General features: G+C 39.2%; 1 long non-coding RNA gene across 1 annotated transcript in view; it reads right to left on the bottom strand.

Moving 5' to 3' along the window:
- Positions 1-1,281: 1,281 nt before the first annotated feature.
- LOC118931416 (uncharacterized) overlaps positions 1,282-13,807 on the bottom strand; it is a 105,873-nt gene continuing 93,347 nt past the window's right edge. Inside the window, exon 3 of the long non-coding RNA XR_005032374.2 lies at positions 1,282-1,397. This is a non-coding gene — a long non-coding RNA (uncharacterized LOC118931416). The remainder of the gene's footprint in view (positions 1,398-13,807) is intronic.

Raw genomic sequence — 13,807 nt, forward strand, 5'->3', positions numbered from 1 at the left:
GTCCTCAGACCGTATCCTTGACCACTGCAGCGCATTGAACAGTGTCCTCCCCACATCCATGTCTACCTGGAACCTCAGAAGGTGGCTTTGTTTGGAAACAGGGTAGATGTAATTAATTTGCAGATGTAATTAATTAAGGATGGGGATGGGATTATATATATATTGGATCAGGTTGGATGCTACATCTAATGACTGGTATCCTTTTAAGAAGAGAAGACACAGAGACACACACATAAAGAAGGCCAGTAAAGGTGAAGCCGGGACAGAGCCTGGGGTGATGCAGCTGTAAGAACACCAAGGGCTGCCAAGAGCCCCTGGAAGTCAGGAAGGCGCCAGGAAGCATTCTTCCTTGAACCTGCAAAGGCAGCATGGTACCACCTTCCCTTGACTTCATACTTCCAGTGCCAGAACTCCTAAAGAATATATTCTGTCATTGTTAAATTCGTGGTAATTTGTTACAGCGGCCTTAGGAAACTAACACACCTGACCCCCTTCTCCTCTGGAACTGTGGACACTGTTCTCATGCCACTTTCCACCTGCCTTGCCATCCATCCTTCATTCTTTTCTGTCATCCCTTCCCTCTGTCCACAGCTTAAATTATGGCATTCCCCAGAATTCTGTCCTGGGTCATTTTCTCACTTTACATTCCCTGGGCAGTCTTATCCAATTTCAGGGTTTTAACTCCATGTCTCTGCCAATAACTCACAAATATAAAGCTTCAGTCAGACTTCTCTTTTGAGATTTACTTTTAAAATCTTACTAGACATCAAAAACTGATGTCAAACGGCATGTGTTCAAACCTCATTTCTAAACCCCATATTCATGCTTTCTTCTCCTTTTCCTCATCCCTATTTATTTTCATGCGCTATATTTTGTCCAGTGACAAAAGCCAGAAACCTGGAGTCATCCAAGAAGCCCCACCATCCCCTAGACAATAAGGTCCATGAGATACAGACAGTGCTCAATTTACAGCCAATATATATTTTAGAAATTATGAAAAACAGGCATATGTATTAAAGGATTTAACAAATATATAGCACCCAGTGTCAAAGGATTTTTTAATGTAATGATTTTAAAGCAGCTATCATCAGAATTGCTGTGATTGGGAGAAATACTGAGAAAAGATGAGACTTGAAGAAGGTCTTGAAGAATAGCAGCACTTACATATAATTAGTCTGTGATATTTTGGACAATATAAAAAGCCAGAACAATTTTGGCACTAGGTTTCAATAAGCTGCTTAAATGTGGATTTAAATAGCAATTTGGCAGATAGTTTCTTTACCTTGACACTGGTGGCTTATCTGGTTTGCTTGAAGTGTCAGACTGGCATGGCCCAAGACAGTTACTTGGTCCGTGAACGGGAGTATTGACCCTAGAGTACCTTTGGTTACAGATGTCTGAAAAACATAAAATAATAAAAGAAAACTATCTTCCCAGTGTCCTGGACAATATTCAGATGAGCCAGAATCCTACTTCATGGTTTCAAACAAAACGGGGAGATGTGTAGGACACTCAAGTTCCTCCTGAGCATGTTAAACCACTTCCTCCATGAACCATGGAAATGAGAGCCAATTACTATCAGTTGGGAAGGGCACATGGGAATTTTCTCTTGTAGTTTAACTCAGGTCCCAAAATAGCACTATTACAGGTTTGAGTATCCAGATGCATTCTTTACTTTCTACATTGCCTTTAATGGAGCAAAATTTCAACTTCTTTGGACAAAACTGACCAAAACATCCAGTAGTTGTTTGCTGTAAAAACAACTTGTATAAAAGCTATATTCAGGAGCAAACTTGTCAATAGGATTCTGTCAGAGCCTATTACATATCCTTGAAAGATGGGCAGTGTTAAAAATATGAAATGTCTTGTACTCCTTTCAAGGAACCATATGATTTAATTATACTTATTTTGTGCCTAATACAGAGTCCTTTTGCCTAAATAAAGCTACAGCAAGATTCTGAAGATTTAAGATATGAACAAAGAAGGAGGTAGTTCTCACACAATTTGCACTTCATATAAGATAGACTCCAAAGAATACGTACATATAAAATTACTAAGATAAGTTGATAGGACTAAAATAATTCCTTAATGAATACACTTTGTAAGGATTTCTATGAATGGGCCAAGGAATATCAGGTGGACATGGCTTTCGACAAGGAGAACATAGGCTGAGGAGTGAAACAAAAAGGAATTTTGCTTCATTTTAATCTTTTAATCTTTTTTCAGTCTGGAATACAGCTGGGTCTACTATTTTTTTTAAGACCACATGCAAATGATCTCCATAAGGATTAGGTCAATAGCTTTCACTCTTACTGTAAATAAATATTAGGATTTACAGGAATTTAGTTCGGTTCATTAGATAACTTCGTAAACTATCTTCATCCTTGGTTTTCTAAGAAGTGCCGGCTACAGGTCAATTCAGCTGGTCTCAAGGGAAACATCTCACAGACTTTGGTCTGATGGAAATTCTGGAAGAAGTATTTGATATGTTCCGAGGGAAGTCGTAGGAAGATAGTTAAGTTTAGCCACCCAGATATGAAATGTTTTTTACCAATAATTTTGTCCCTAGTAAAAGACTCCTTTGTAAATTAAGTTCAACATGTCTATTTTTATGGATAATTATTATTTATGGTTTTGGAACGTTTCTCCCTGGTTTGTTAATGTCACATTTCACCACTCTTCATAGGCTCTCAGGTACCATCTCCTTGACACCTTTCATCTAATTCATGTCAGCCCTCTTTCCATCCTTTCATACTAGTGATTATCTTCACCACAATTTTTAGTATGGTCTAGTATGCACAGTTCTTTAACCACTTAAGTTATTCTACCTCATCCATCATTATTCCCATTTTACAAATAAATTTAAAATTATTTTACAAAAAACCTAAAACATCTCTCTAAGTCAGAAAAGAAAAGGCTTAAGAAACATTAGGACTTCTAGTCACACTCTTAAATTGTAAGGAGACTGACATTTTCCCTCAGTTTTAAAAAAGTATCAAATTTTTTACATTCCCATAATATCATAAAAATAAAGCAGGACTCATTACAGGGTGACATTTTCACTGTACTTGACTCTTTCGTTCTCATGTAGAAAATTCCTTTTCCACTGGATCGTGTGGGGAAAGGTCACTGGCTAGCAAAGCCCAGGTTGTTGCAAAACCTTGAGTTCTAATTATTTTTAACCACTTGGAGTGGGTGGAGAGGGTAGTATAGGCATCAATCATGGCTGATCAGAGTATAAATACTTGGCTATTGTTCATCAAAAAAAGTCTCAACACATAACATGGTGCAAAGAAACAGGGACTTAGACTTCTGGGAGATGAGAACACAGCAAATTAGCTCTAAAAATAAACCCATTATCAATATATAAAGCTTCAGCTTCTGTTTATTTTTCTTCTCTGAAAGCATAAGGGATATTTAATAAATGCTTTCTGAGCTGATTTGTAAATCAATTACCCTGAAACTAATAAATATCTCCTACAATGTGAGCTCTTTGTTGCTTTATAACATCATAAGAGGGTGTGTATTCATTAAACAAATACATTTTGAGTACCTTCTGTGTTTTAGACCCTTTGTGGGCATTGTGTGAAGATTCTGCCCAAATAGTAGTGGAGTCAAGTTGTGAAGGAGAGCCCCAAACACACATGGACACGTGTAGTTCCTATCAATTTGTGAGCTCAGAGAGGATATTTAAACAACAACAACGACAACATAGTTTTACTTTTGGATACTTTTTGTTGTGGGGGACAAATACACTTGAGAAAGAAAAACTGAGAAGACTTGAGAAACTGAAACTGATAAATCATCTATGTAAATGAAACCATATGTGTTGGTTTAAGGCAACAAGGGTTACTGGACTTGCTCATAAATGATCACCCTCTGTGAAGGCACAGAGTAAGATTTGGGAAATTTCTGCAGAGAATTCTGACCCACACAGAATGAAAGATTCCAGAGTAGGACAATTTTATGCTTTGCCAGGATATGAAACCAATATGTGGGACTCTACAGAATGAGTTGAGGTGGAAGGATAAACTTAAGTTCTTTTCCTTTGAAATACTGAAGTGCTTTTCTACGGGGAGTTTATTTTTCTCCCCTCTTGAGTGGTAACACCAAGGTTTGACTAAGGTTAGGAAACACTGATCTAATTGACAACAATCTTTTTTTCCCCTGCCTCCTATAGTACAATTTCCTATGGCAATAATCAAAGACGTACAATCCAGGCAAGAGTTAATGAGTAAGTAACAGCCTTTGGAAGTTAATTTGAAGACTTGGAAGAGGGAAGTGTTCTAGAGATAAGCACTTGTGTCCCTGACTGCACCACTGTCCATGACAACCATGTTTCTGCAGCTTGTAGGATATTTATTTGCTAACACTTTTTGAATACTCTACTATAAAACCTAGAATTGTTTATTATTTCTATCAAGTATGAGGGGAGAAGTTCACCCATTCCACATCTTCTGAAATGAAAGACTCCTTTTTATACAATCCAGCTAAGGACTATGATGCACTAGGAAGTGGAGCATAAAATGAGGAAACTCTACAAGACAGATCCTAGAGAAAAGACCCAAGAGGTGGACAGAGATGTAGGTGGATGCTTAACATGACCCAGACCCTTCAGGTTCCTAGGAGAACATGAAGGACGTAGTAACCCGATCTTAAAAAGTAGAATAAAGAAGAATCCATGGCATTGCTGATCACTTTGATCCTGGACCCTGGAAAGTTGGCTTGTGTTCATTTTGCCCATTTTGTAAGTGGAAAGGCATGAATACTTCAATGACTTTCTTTTTCCAACTTTTCTCCTTTCTGAAGAACCTGCCAGGAAGTTGGTCCAATGACCTATTAGACAGTTTGAGAGCTCTTTAAAAGTGACAGAGAACTCAAGGTTACCAAAAGCACAAATTATAAATGCCACAGGTGGAATCACTCTCCTGATCTCATGAAAGGCAGAGCCAATAAAGGGGGCATTCCAAGAAGCCAGACACCAGGTGTGAACTGATTTCCCAAGAGCTCTGAGGAGCAACAAAGGGGAGGGTTTTGTCTGCACTGAAACTTGGAGACTAGAGCCCCACATTTGTGAAGATTCTGGAGAAACCTCAGGGGCATATATGCTACAAAATATAACTTCCTGTGTCTCTAGGAAAGAAACTCTTTGAATAGGGCTAATAAAATGAGCTTCTAATGAGGCCTCTTAGACATCAAATAGACAGAGTAAAAACACACTTGGATGAGGTAAGTGTAAGGGAATCAGAAATACCCCCTTGCCCCAAAAAGAGTTTCCTTTCAAAGCCATGTGTACTGAAAATTCAAGAATGCATACTTTGCCAAAGCCAAGATACATGAAACAAGATTCTGAAGATTTCAAAGGTTAATGAATGCCAACGAGAGAAGTCACCTAGTCTTTGTGCCATCCTGTTTCCTAGCCAGATTGTATAGAGTTTCAGCCCCACCCACCACTATGCCCCACTTTCTTCAGTAAACCTCAATTTTAAAAAGAGCTACTCTAAAACACCTCTCTAAAGAGATAATGCTTATGAGAAAATGTTTAACTCTTAAAATTTGTGGAGTCACATATCCCTTTTGACCTCCCCACGATTACATACACAAACAATTACACATTCAGAAGTTATGGCTCTAAGTTAGGAACTATGGGTTTAACATAATTGAAGATTTCATTTTAATATTAGGAAGAATTTCTAGCAGTTTTCTTGGTAGATGAAAGGCAAGTTTGTTTGACAAAGTAATTAGTGTTCCAGCGCTGGAACTGAGGCTGAGAAATACCTGAAAAGAATATTAGGCCTTATATTGTGACATGATGTATGATATGACATGATATTCAAATAAATTTGCAGTTGTATTTGACAACCTTTACAATTTCTTCCTACACTGAGATTCTATGATAAATAAAGATATAGCAGATCACTTTTAATGGTTAATAACAAGGGCTTCACTACTTAGGTAGGCATTTAGATATTACTGGGGTCTTTGTACAACAGCACTCATGGGGTCAGGGAATGTTTTTATCTTTACAGACCTAGTACCTTGTCCAGTCCTTTAACCAGTAGATAAATTATTTTGTAAGTAAATAATCTCCTTTGAGAAGACCTGAAATTCTATTTTATAGTTTCAATTTGTGACTTGAAGATTATCTGATATCTGAAGTCTTCTAAAGTACAGATACCCCTTGGAAGCATCAGAGATGATGTTAACTTGAGTCTTTCCTAGGTAAACTGTGGACCAGGAAACATTTAAATAAGCTGTAGAACAAGGCTTCTCAATCTTGGTCTATGGCATTTTGTTGTGGGGGCTGTCCTGTAAATTGTAGAATGTCTAGCAACATTCCTGGCCTCTGCCCACTAGATGCTAATAGCACCCATACTCAGTAGTAACAAACTCAGTGTCTCCAGATATTACCAACTGTTCCCTGTGGGGCAAAAATGCCCCCCGTTGAGAATCACAACATCTGTCAAGGGTTAGAGGACAAGGGGCAGGGGAGCACAGAAATATGGCAGAGGAAGACCTGTGACCTGGGAGGGGAGAATATCTAAAGGAGGTGTGACCAAATTCACAGTTTTTCCTAGGGTTAGACCTACTTACAGAGAATATTTTTCTATCACTCGCGATTCCTGTATCTTCCTGTACCAGGGAGAACAAGAAATCCTTTTTGCGTATCTCATAAACCTCTTGGTGTTTGTATCAGTCACAGTTTACCACAAAAAAAGGATATATACATATGAGAGAGGTCATAGAATCGGCTTACATGATTAGGGCTTATACTTCACATGATTGTGGGAGCTGACTAGGCAAGTGGAAAATCTCTAGGGCAGGCTGTCAGACAGGGTAAGCTGTCAGGAAGGGCACACTGGAGCTCTTTTGAGCTACATACAGTCCATGGATAGAATTTCTTCTTCAGGAAAACTTCAGTTCTGTTCTTAAAGCCTTTCAACAGATTGAATTATGGCCACTCAGATTCTTTAGGCTAATCTCTTTCACAACTCCCTGAAACAATTGTAGATGTTAGTCACACCTACAAAATACCTTCACGGTAACACCTAGATTAGTGTTTGATTGAATAATGGGACCATAAACTAGCTACAGCAATAAAACTGACCATCACAGTATTCTAGAAGCTATTCCTCAGGCTCTGATGTTTTATTCATGACCATACTCTTCTGTTCATCTCATTTTAGTTGCACAATAGGCCCTGATAATTCACAGACCCTGTTTCTGGCCTGCCATGGTGAAGTACAAGGTCCTAACTCCTCATAAGCATTTTCATGGACATAAAAGTATCTTTGGAAAGATCTAAAGAAATACTAATGGTCAGTAAGTACGTGAAAAGATGTTTAACATCACTAGCCATCAGAGAAATGCAAATAAAAACCACAATGAGATATCACTTCACACCCATCAGGATAATTGTAAACAAAAAGTCAGATAATAACAAGTGTTTGTGATGATGTGAAGATGTGAAGAGATTATAACTCTCATATACTCCTGGTAGAAATGTAAAATGGAACAGCTGTTTTAGAAAACAGTCCAGTAGTTCTTCAAAAGATTAAACCTGTTTCCATATGACCTAACAATTCCTAGCTAAGAGAAATGAAAACATAGGTCCACATAAAAACTTGTAAACAAATGGTCATAGCAGCATTATTTATCCAAAAGCGGTAAAAAAATAAATGGCTATCAACTGATGAATGGATAAATAAAATGTGATATAGCCATCCAATGGATTATTATTGATCATTTAAAAAAGAATGAAGTATTGATACATACATGAATGAACCTTGATTATGCTAGTGAAAGTAGTAAGTCACAAATTGTCCACCTAGTGTATGACATCACACATTATATTGATGCAGGAGGTAGCCAATGAGGCAGATAGAACACAATATGTTGTCCTGGTAGAGGTCAGCCAAGCAGGATGCTAGCACTAGGCATTGTAGTCAGCTGGCCAGGCAGGACTCCGGTCAACAAGAAACCTCATCCTGAAAGAATCAGTACAGAGATCCAATAGATCATGCTTGACCCTAGCAATAAACCCTGGCCAAACCCTAGCTACAAGCCCTGACCAAACATGTGAACTTCTAGTGCTTTTAAACCCCTAGGCCTTGTGGTGTCCTCTCTTGGAGCCCCTCCTGATTAGCAGAATTCCTTTTCTTTTCACTTCTAATTAAAAGTTTTGCCAGTTGCTCCATACTCTTGTCTGTTGGCTTCATTGTTTACCCAAGACACGATCCTGGGAAAAACAGCATCTCAGCGGGTAACACTATGACTCCATCTTATGAAATTTCAGGAATAGGCAACTCCATAAGGCAGAATATATTGGCTGCCAGGGGCTGGAGGGGTTCAAGAGAAATGGGAAGTGACTGTTATTAGGCACAGGGCTTCTTTTTGGAGTGATGAAGATGTTCTAAAATTTATTGTGGTAATGGTTGCACAACTTTCTGAATTGTATGTAAATGAATGAATTGTATGGTATGTAAATTATATCTCAATAAACTTATTGTGTGTATATAGATATTTTAATATCTTTGGAAGCCTGGCAGCAGAAGAGTTTAAACAACCTGTTGGGTCAGGGCTCTCTGATCAGACTGATGATTAGCCAATGCCTATGGCATCTGCTGGCTTAAAGCGCTGTAGGGAAGAGGCCATCAGAGGAAAGGAGCAGCAAGATGTTTCTCCGTTGCTTAGCATTCACCACTCATACTAAACTGGAAGAAGGAACTACTTCCCAGCGCAGATTGCTCCATTCCAGGATCTCCCTTCTGTGCCACTTTCTGCCGACAGTTGTGTAGTCTGCCACCTAAAGCAGGCTGACAAGCGTGGAACCCATCCAAAAGAAAATTCAAAAGCTTGTCCAGACAGAGTATTAGCTCAGAAACTGCTCTTTTACCTCAGTGCCTTAAGAATTTTGATCCATTTGGTAACAGTTTATCTTTGACAATGTCTGAACGCATGACTCACTTTTGTGGCTTTTAGCACCTTGATGCTGGGAACTTACTAAAGCTCATTTCACTTATTCCAGAGTTGGCCCTGGACTTCTGCCTGACCCTCCTCCTTCCTCCTGGCTCCCATGGAATTCCTCATATGTTAGCCTTTCAGAAGAGGTGCTAAGATGTTATCATTTCACTGTCATAGTTCTAGTTTTCTGAGGACATTTCCAGTCTTTTGAATATTCTATTCAAGTACGAGTATTTGTTATCAGATAATAGCTTTAGCTAAGATTTTCAAGAATGGAAAATAGGTTTGAAAAGATAATCTAGTTTTTCTTCAAACTTGACATGCTAAGATCAGAGTGAGGGCAATGGAATTTTCTAGCAGGAAAGCACCAGGTAGTTGGCAGACAACTTGTTAGGGCCTGGCCTTCAGTGCTGTGGTCCAGAGCCTCATGTAACCTGAATGCTCTTTTGCCCACCAGCCTGTGGGCACAAATAATTTACATTGACATTGTGACTCAAATTCTGCAGGCTTGTTGCCTTCACTCATTATAAACTGTGAAAACCTAGTCCCTTGAAAAGTTCTCCCAAGATATTTCTGGGTTTCCCCATGGAAACCTCACTTGGGTACCAGCAGGCTCTCCATGTGCTGCTGTTTCCACTGAGCCTCTGCTCATGATCTCCCAACTCACCTGGGCAATGGCTACATCCACTGAGCTCTCACTCTGTCTACGATCAGTACACCTAGCCTGGGTGCTGTTCCCCATTGCTCAAGGCATCAACAGGGCCCTGTAATCCTTTCAGCACTTACAACATCCCATGTGAAGGCATTCGTCCAGCCCTTGTTAGACAGTGTCCAAAAACCATTCCCAGGACTCCGTGAGGTAATGGAGTAGATCTCTCACACTGCTCTCCCTCACTGACCTCCCACGTATCTGTGCATAAACCTTTTTGTAGGTACTTCAGGCAAAGAAAACCAAAATCCAATTCAGACTCAACAATTCCAAGTTTAGTCAGATATCCCTACAAAACTCCTACATTCTCTAGGCTAAGCCAGAGTCAAATTATCTTTATACTCAAGTTTGATTGGTGTTGATCAAATCCTCGGAGACCTGAGTATAAAAAGCCACATTTTCAATTTATTGATTTACAAGGAAAAAATATTACCAAGTAAGCATTTTGTCTCTTTCTCTCTCTCAATAAAGGACTTAGGCAGCAAACCTTTAGAAGAATTATTGGTGAAAAGCCTGAGTAAAAATTGTTATAATATGAAAGGCCAGTGTCAATAAATTACAGCATCCTTGATTGATGATATTTAAATTAGAATTTTCAAGTCTGCATCAGCCACATGCTAGAAACCAGGAATGGAGATCCCATCCTTTAAATTCGGTTGACTTTTTACTAATCTCAGTTGCAAAGAAATCCTCAAGTTCTACTGTACTTTAGTTTCCAGCCCTCTTAAATCATCACCCTTCCTAGGTTTGGGACTTGGAACAGAAAGGGACAATATCCAAGAACAAATTGTGGTGAACAAGGTGCTCAATAGAGTTATTGGAGAAAGGTAATTGAAGCCCTTGTCTAAAGAAACTTGTGAACATCAACGATTCAACTTGAATTACTTCATTCAGTTGGCCACAGAGTTCATCACAGGAAGGGAATTATCAATCACAGAGCTAATTTGGGCCAAAAGATTCTATCAACATATGTGTTAACATACTTGAAAGTCCCTTTTCCAGTCTAACGTTGGCCAACCATAGCAGACAGGACCATTCTTTAATGTTCAGTTTTTATTTCTTCCCTGGGACTGAATCTAAGTGTGAAATTCAACTTTATGCTCTTTTTATCAATTGAAATAACAAAAGAATCACAATCTTTCAATTACTTTATGTAATAAGAGGCTAGGCTGGGCATAGGAATCTATCATTCTCAAAGATCCCAAAACTGTTTTGAGAATATGAGTCTCAGAATCTTGCTAAGAAGCAAAAGAGACCTATTTAAGTTTACCTTCTCTCCTGTTCTTGTCAGATTACCTGTTTCAAAACTCCACTGGAGATGCCTCATAACCAAGAACTGGTTGCAAGAACCTGGATAACTGATATTATTCTCTCTCTCCCTGACAGGTCATGTGGCCAGTGTCCCTCTGCATATTCATTTCATTCTTTTTTCTACACTGTCTGCTTGCTCTGTGTACTCATAACTTCTGCTACCTAATATCTTTGGCTTATTCTCTTTGTATCCTTACTATCTCAAAGAATTCCTCTTGTCCTTTAAGCCTCAGTTCCCATTGATAGTTTCTGTATCACTGTGATCCAAAGATATCTATAATTTTATAATGCACCATCATTTAAATAGGACCTAAGAGGCGGAAAGGGAAATACAATCTATGTACATACCTAAATGGTGTGACATTCTAATTTCAGGTATGCAAAATACAATGAGGAGATGAGCACCTTAGAATAAAAGAAGTATAGTGATTTGTAATTTCAGCAGCAGCTGATTAGAGCTGCTCATCTTCTACATTAACCAGAGAATAAAGTTCTGGCCAGGCTGGGGCTACTAGCTTTGGCGCTCACCCTTGTTCCCATCAGTTTTGGGCGCATCCTGAGGCTGAACAGCTCCCAACACAGTGGCCTCGGCTGCCGTCTCCAGGAGAACTGTGGCAGGGCAGTCCCCTTAGAAGATTCTAGGAGTAGGAGAGAATCAATTTGCCACATGTCATTAAGAAAGAAGAATAGTCAACTCTTATTGTTATGCACATTCATATTTTGTCTACCTTACCAATATGATACTGATTTCAGATTATGAAATTATAGACGGATTACTACGTGGGAAATCATGCCCACATTTGTCCAGTTCTTGATCCTTAGGTCATTCGTTTAGCCTACTGCTTTGAAGCCTAACCTAGTAAGAAAAAAAATGTCTAAATAATCCATACCAGATTGATTTAAATTTCCAAGGAACATTTAACTTGCCTTAAATTGTGAAGTCAAGTTACACTGATGCTCTTTTTTAAGCACAGACTTGGCCTTAGAAAACCTGAAGGTGTCAAAGTGGAAAAGATTCAAAGAGGTCTTTTCCCTGCTGCCATTCAATGAACAATTCTCATTTTGCTTTAGAAAAATCATTCCTCAGATTGCCAAGAGGCTGCTGGCAGATGTAGTTTATATTAAACAGACGGTTGTTTTGTAATTAAACGTGTGGCCATGGCTGGGCCTAGTGCATTATGAATGCTGTAGGACATGCCAGCAGCTAATAATTGTGGACCACTTCCAGGATGAGGGTCAAGGAAGAGAAGTGTAATGTGGGCTTTCACATGAGACCACTAGAGAGATGAACAGAACTGACCTATTGGCTATTGACAAAACCCAATGGAAAGGAGTGCTGTATCACTCAAACACTCATGGATTGAGAAATGGGGGAATTCTTTGCATGGGTAAGCAGGAGAGGTAAACACCCATGGTGTGTATTCAGGTTCATACACAGAACACACATTCTGAAATGTAGTAGTACTGATGTCTTCGCATATGCATTGCTTATTTGATATAACTAATTTTTTAAAGAAAATTAAAATATCAGGGACATAGGTTTCTTCCCATTTACTTGCAACCAAATAGCTCTTAGGTACAACTAAATATTTCCTTTTTCAGCTGAAAGTTTAGAAACATTTAGTAACAGATTTAAAATTTTGATTCTAGAGAAATCCTCAAGTACCACAGACCTACCTTTTGTTTATTTTTATGTTAGCTGAGCTACAATGAAGAACAGAGATTTCCTCAGACTATAGGTATGAAAGAATATGAGTAGAATACGAAGCTTATGTCTTAGTTCCAGACTCCTGATTAATTATAACATAATGGTGGTTACTTCCCCCAAATCTATAAATAAGTGGCAGGTCTGTGTACAGAATATATAAATATTGAATACAAAAGTTAGTTTTATAGTTAGGGGCCTAAAACAACTGTATGACCAATTAAAAATGTCCCCCCACATGTCTAAAATAAGAAATCAGAAATGGGATCAATTACCAAAATCTGTCCAAAGTGATATGGCCAACCTTGAGAGTCCCAGTTAAATGTCTACCTTCAATGAGGCCAAATGAGAAAAGGTACTAGTGCTTTCAAAGTGACCAGCAGGGCAGCTAGGAGCCAGCCCTGGTGGGCATGTACTCACATGGTTATTTCCTTGGCCAAAGGCTGCCTGCCTCCTAACCGTGGGCCTGCAGGCAGCTACCTGCTTGCATTGGAGCAGTGTGCTACCCAGGCAACATGCCTCATTGCCTATCCTTAATTACGTGGGTTAGAGTGAGCTGCTGCTAAAATGCTTGCATCTAAGCAAATGCATAAGCGATTTTGAATTCAATGTATCTATTAGTGATAGTTTGTCCTAACTCTCCTCCTCAGTAGAGTGAACAAAGATCCTAAGGACAAAAACTCAGTGAGGTTTGGACTAACACCTGAATAGGAAGGAAAGGTAACAGGAAAGGTGTTCCCCCTGGCTGCTGTGCAGGCGGGCCCATCGAAGCATACTGGAGAGTGTGCGTGACCAGTGAAAAACAGAGGGCAGAGTCTCCAAGCTCAGTGCAGCTCTGCTTGTCTTTCCACCTTTTTCCCTTGTGTGCATCAAACTAAATGCCCAACCGAAGTCATGAAGCAGCATCTATTGTTTTTTAAGTCTTCTCTGAGAAAAAGACTCCAATAACCAGTTAGAAAGGACTAAATACACTCACTCCCATTATTCCCAGCATCCATGCCAAGGTGTTAACAGAGATTGCTTTCCAGGGAGGTCTTCAAACAAACAGCTACTGTGTGCCTGAGTGGAGTGGGTGCTTTTCACTCCCAGATTCTGGAATGGCTCTAAAGAAATAGGCA

Source organism: Manis pentadactyla, chromosome 11 (genome assembly GCF_030020395.1).
Source record: "Manis pentadactyla isolate mManPen7 chromosome 11, mManPen7.hap1, whole genome shotgun sequence".
Taxonomy (NCBI): domain Eukaryota; kingdom Metazoa; phylum Chordata; class Mammalia; order Pholidota; family Manidae; genus Manis; species Manis pentadactyla.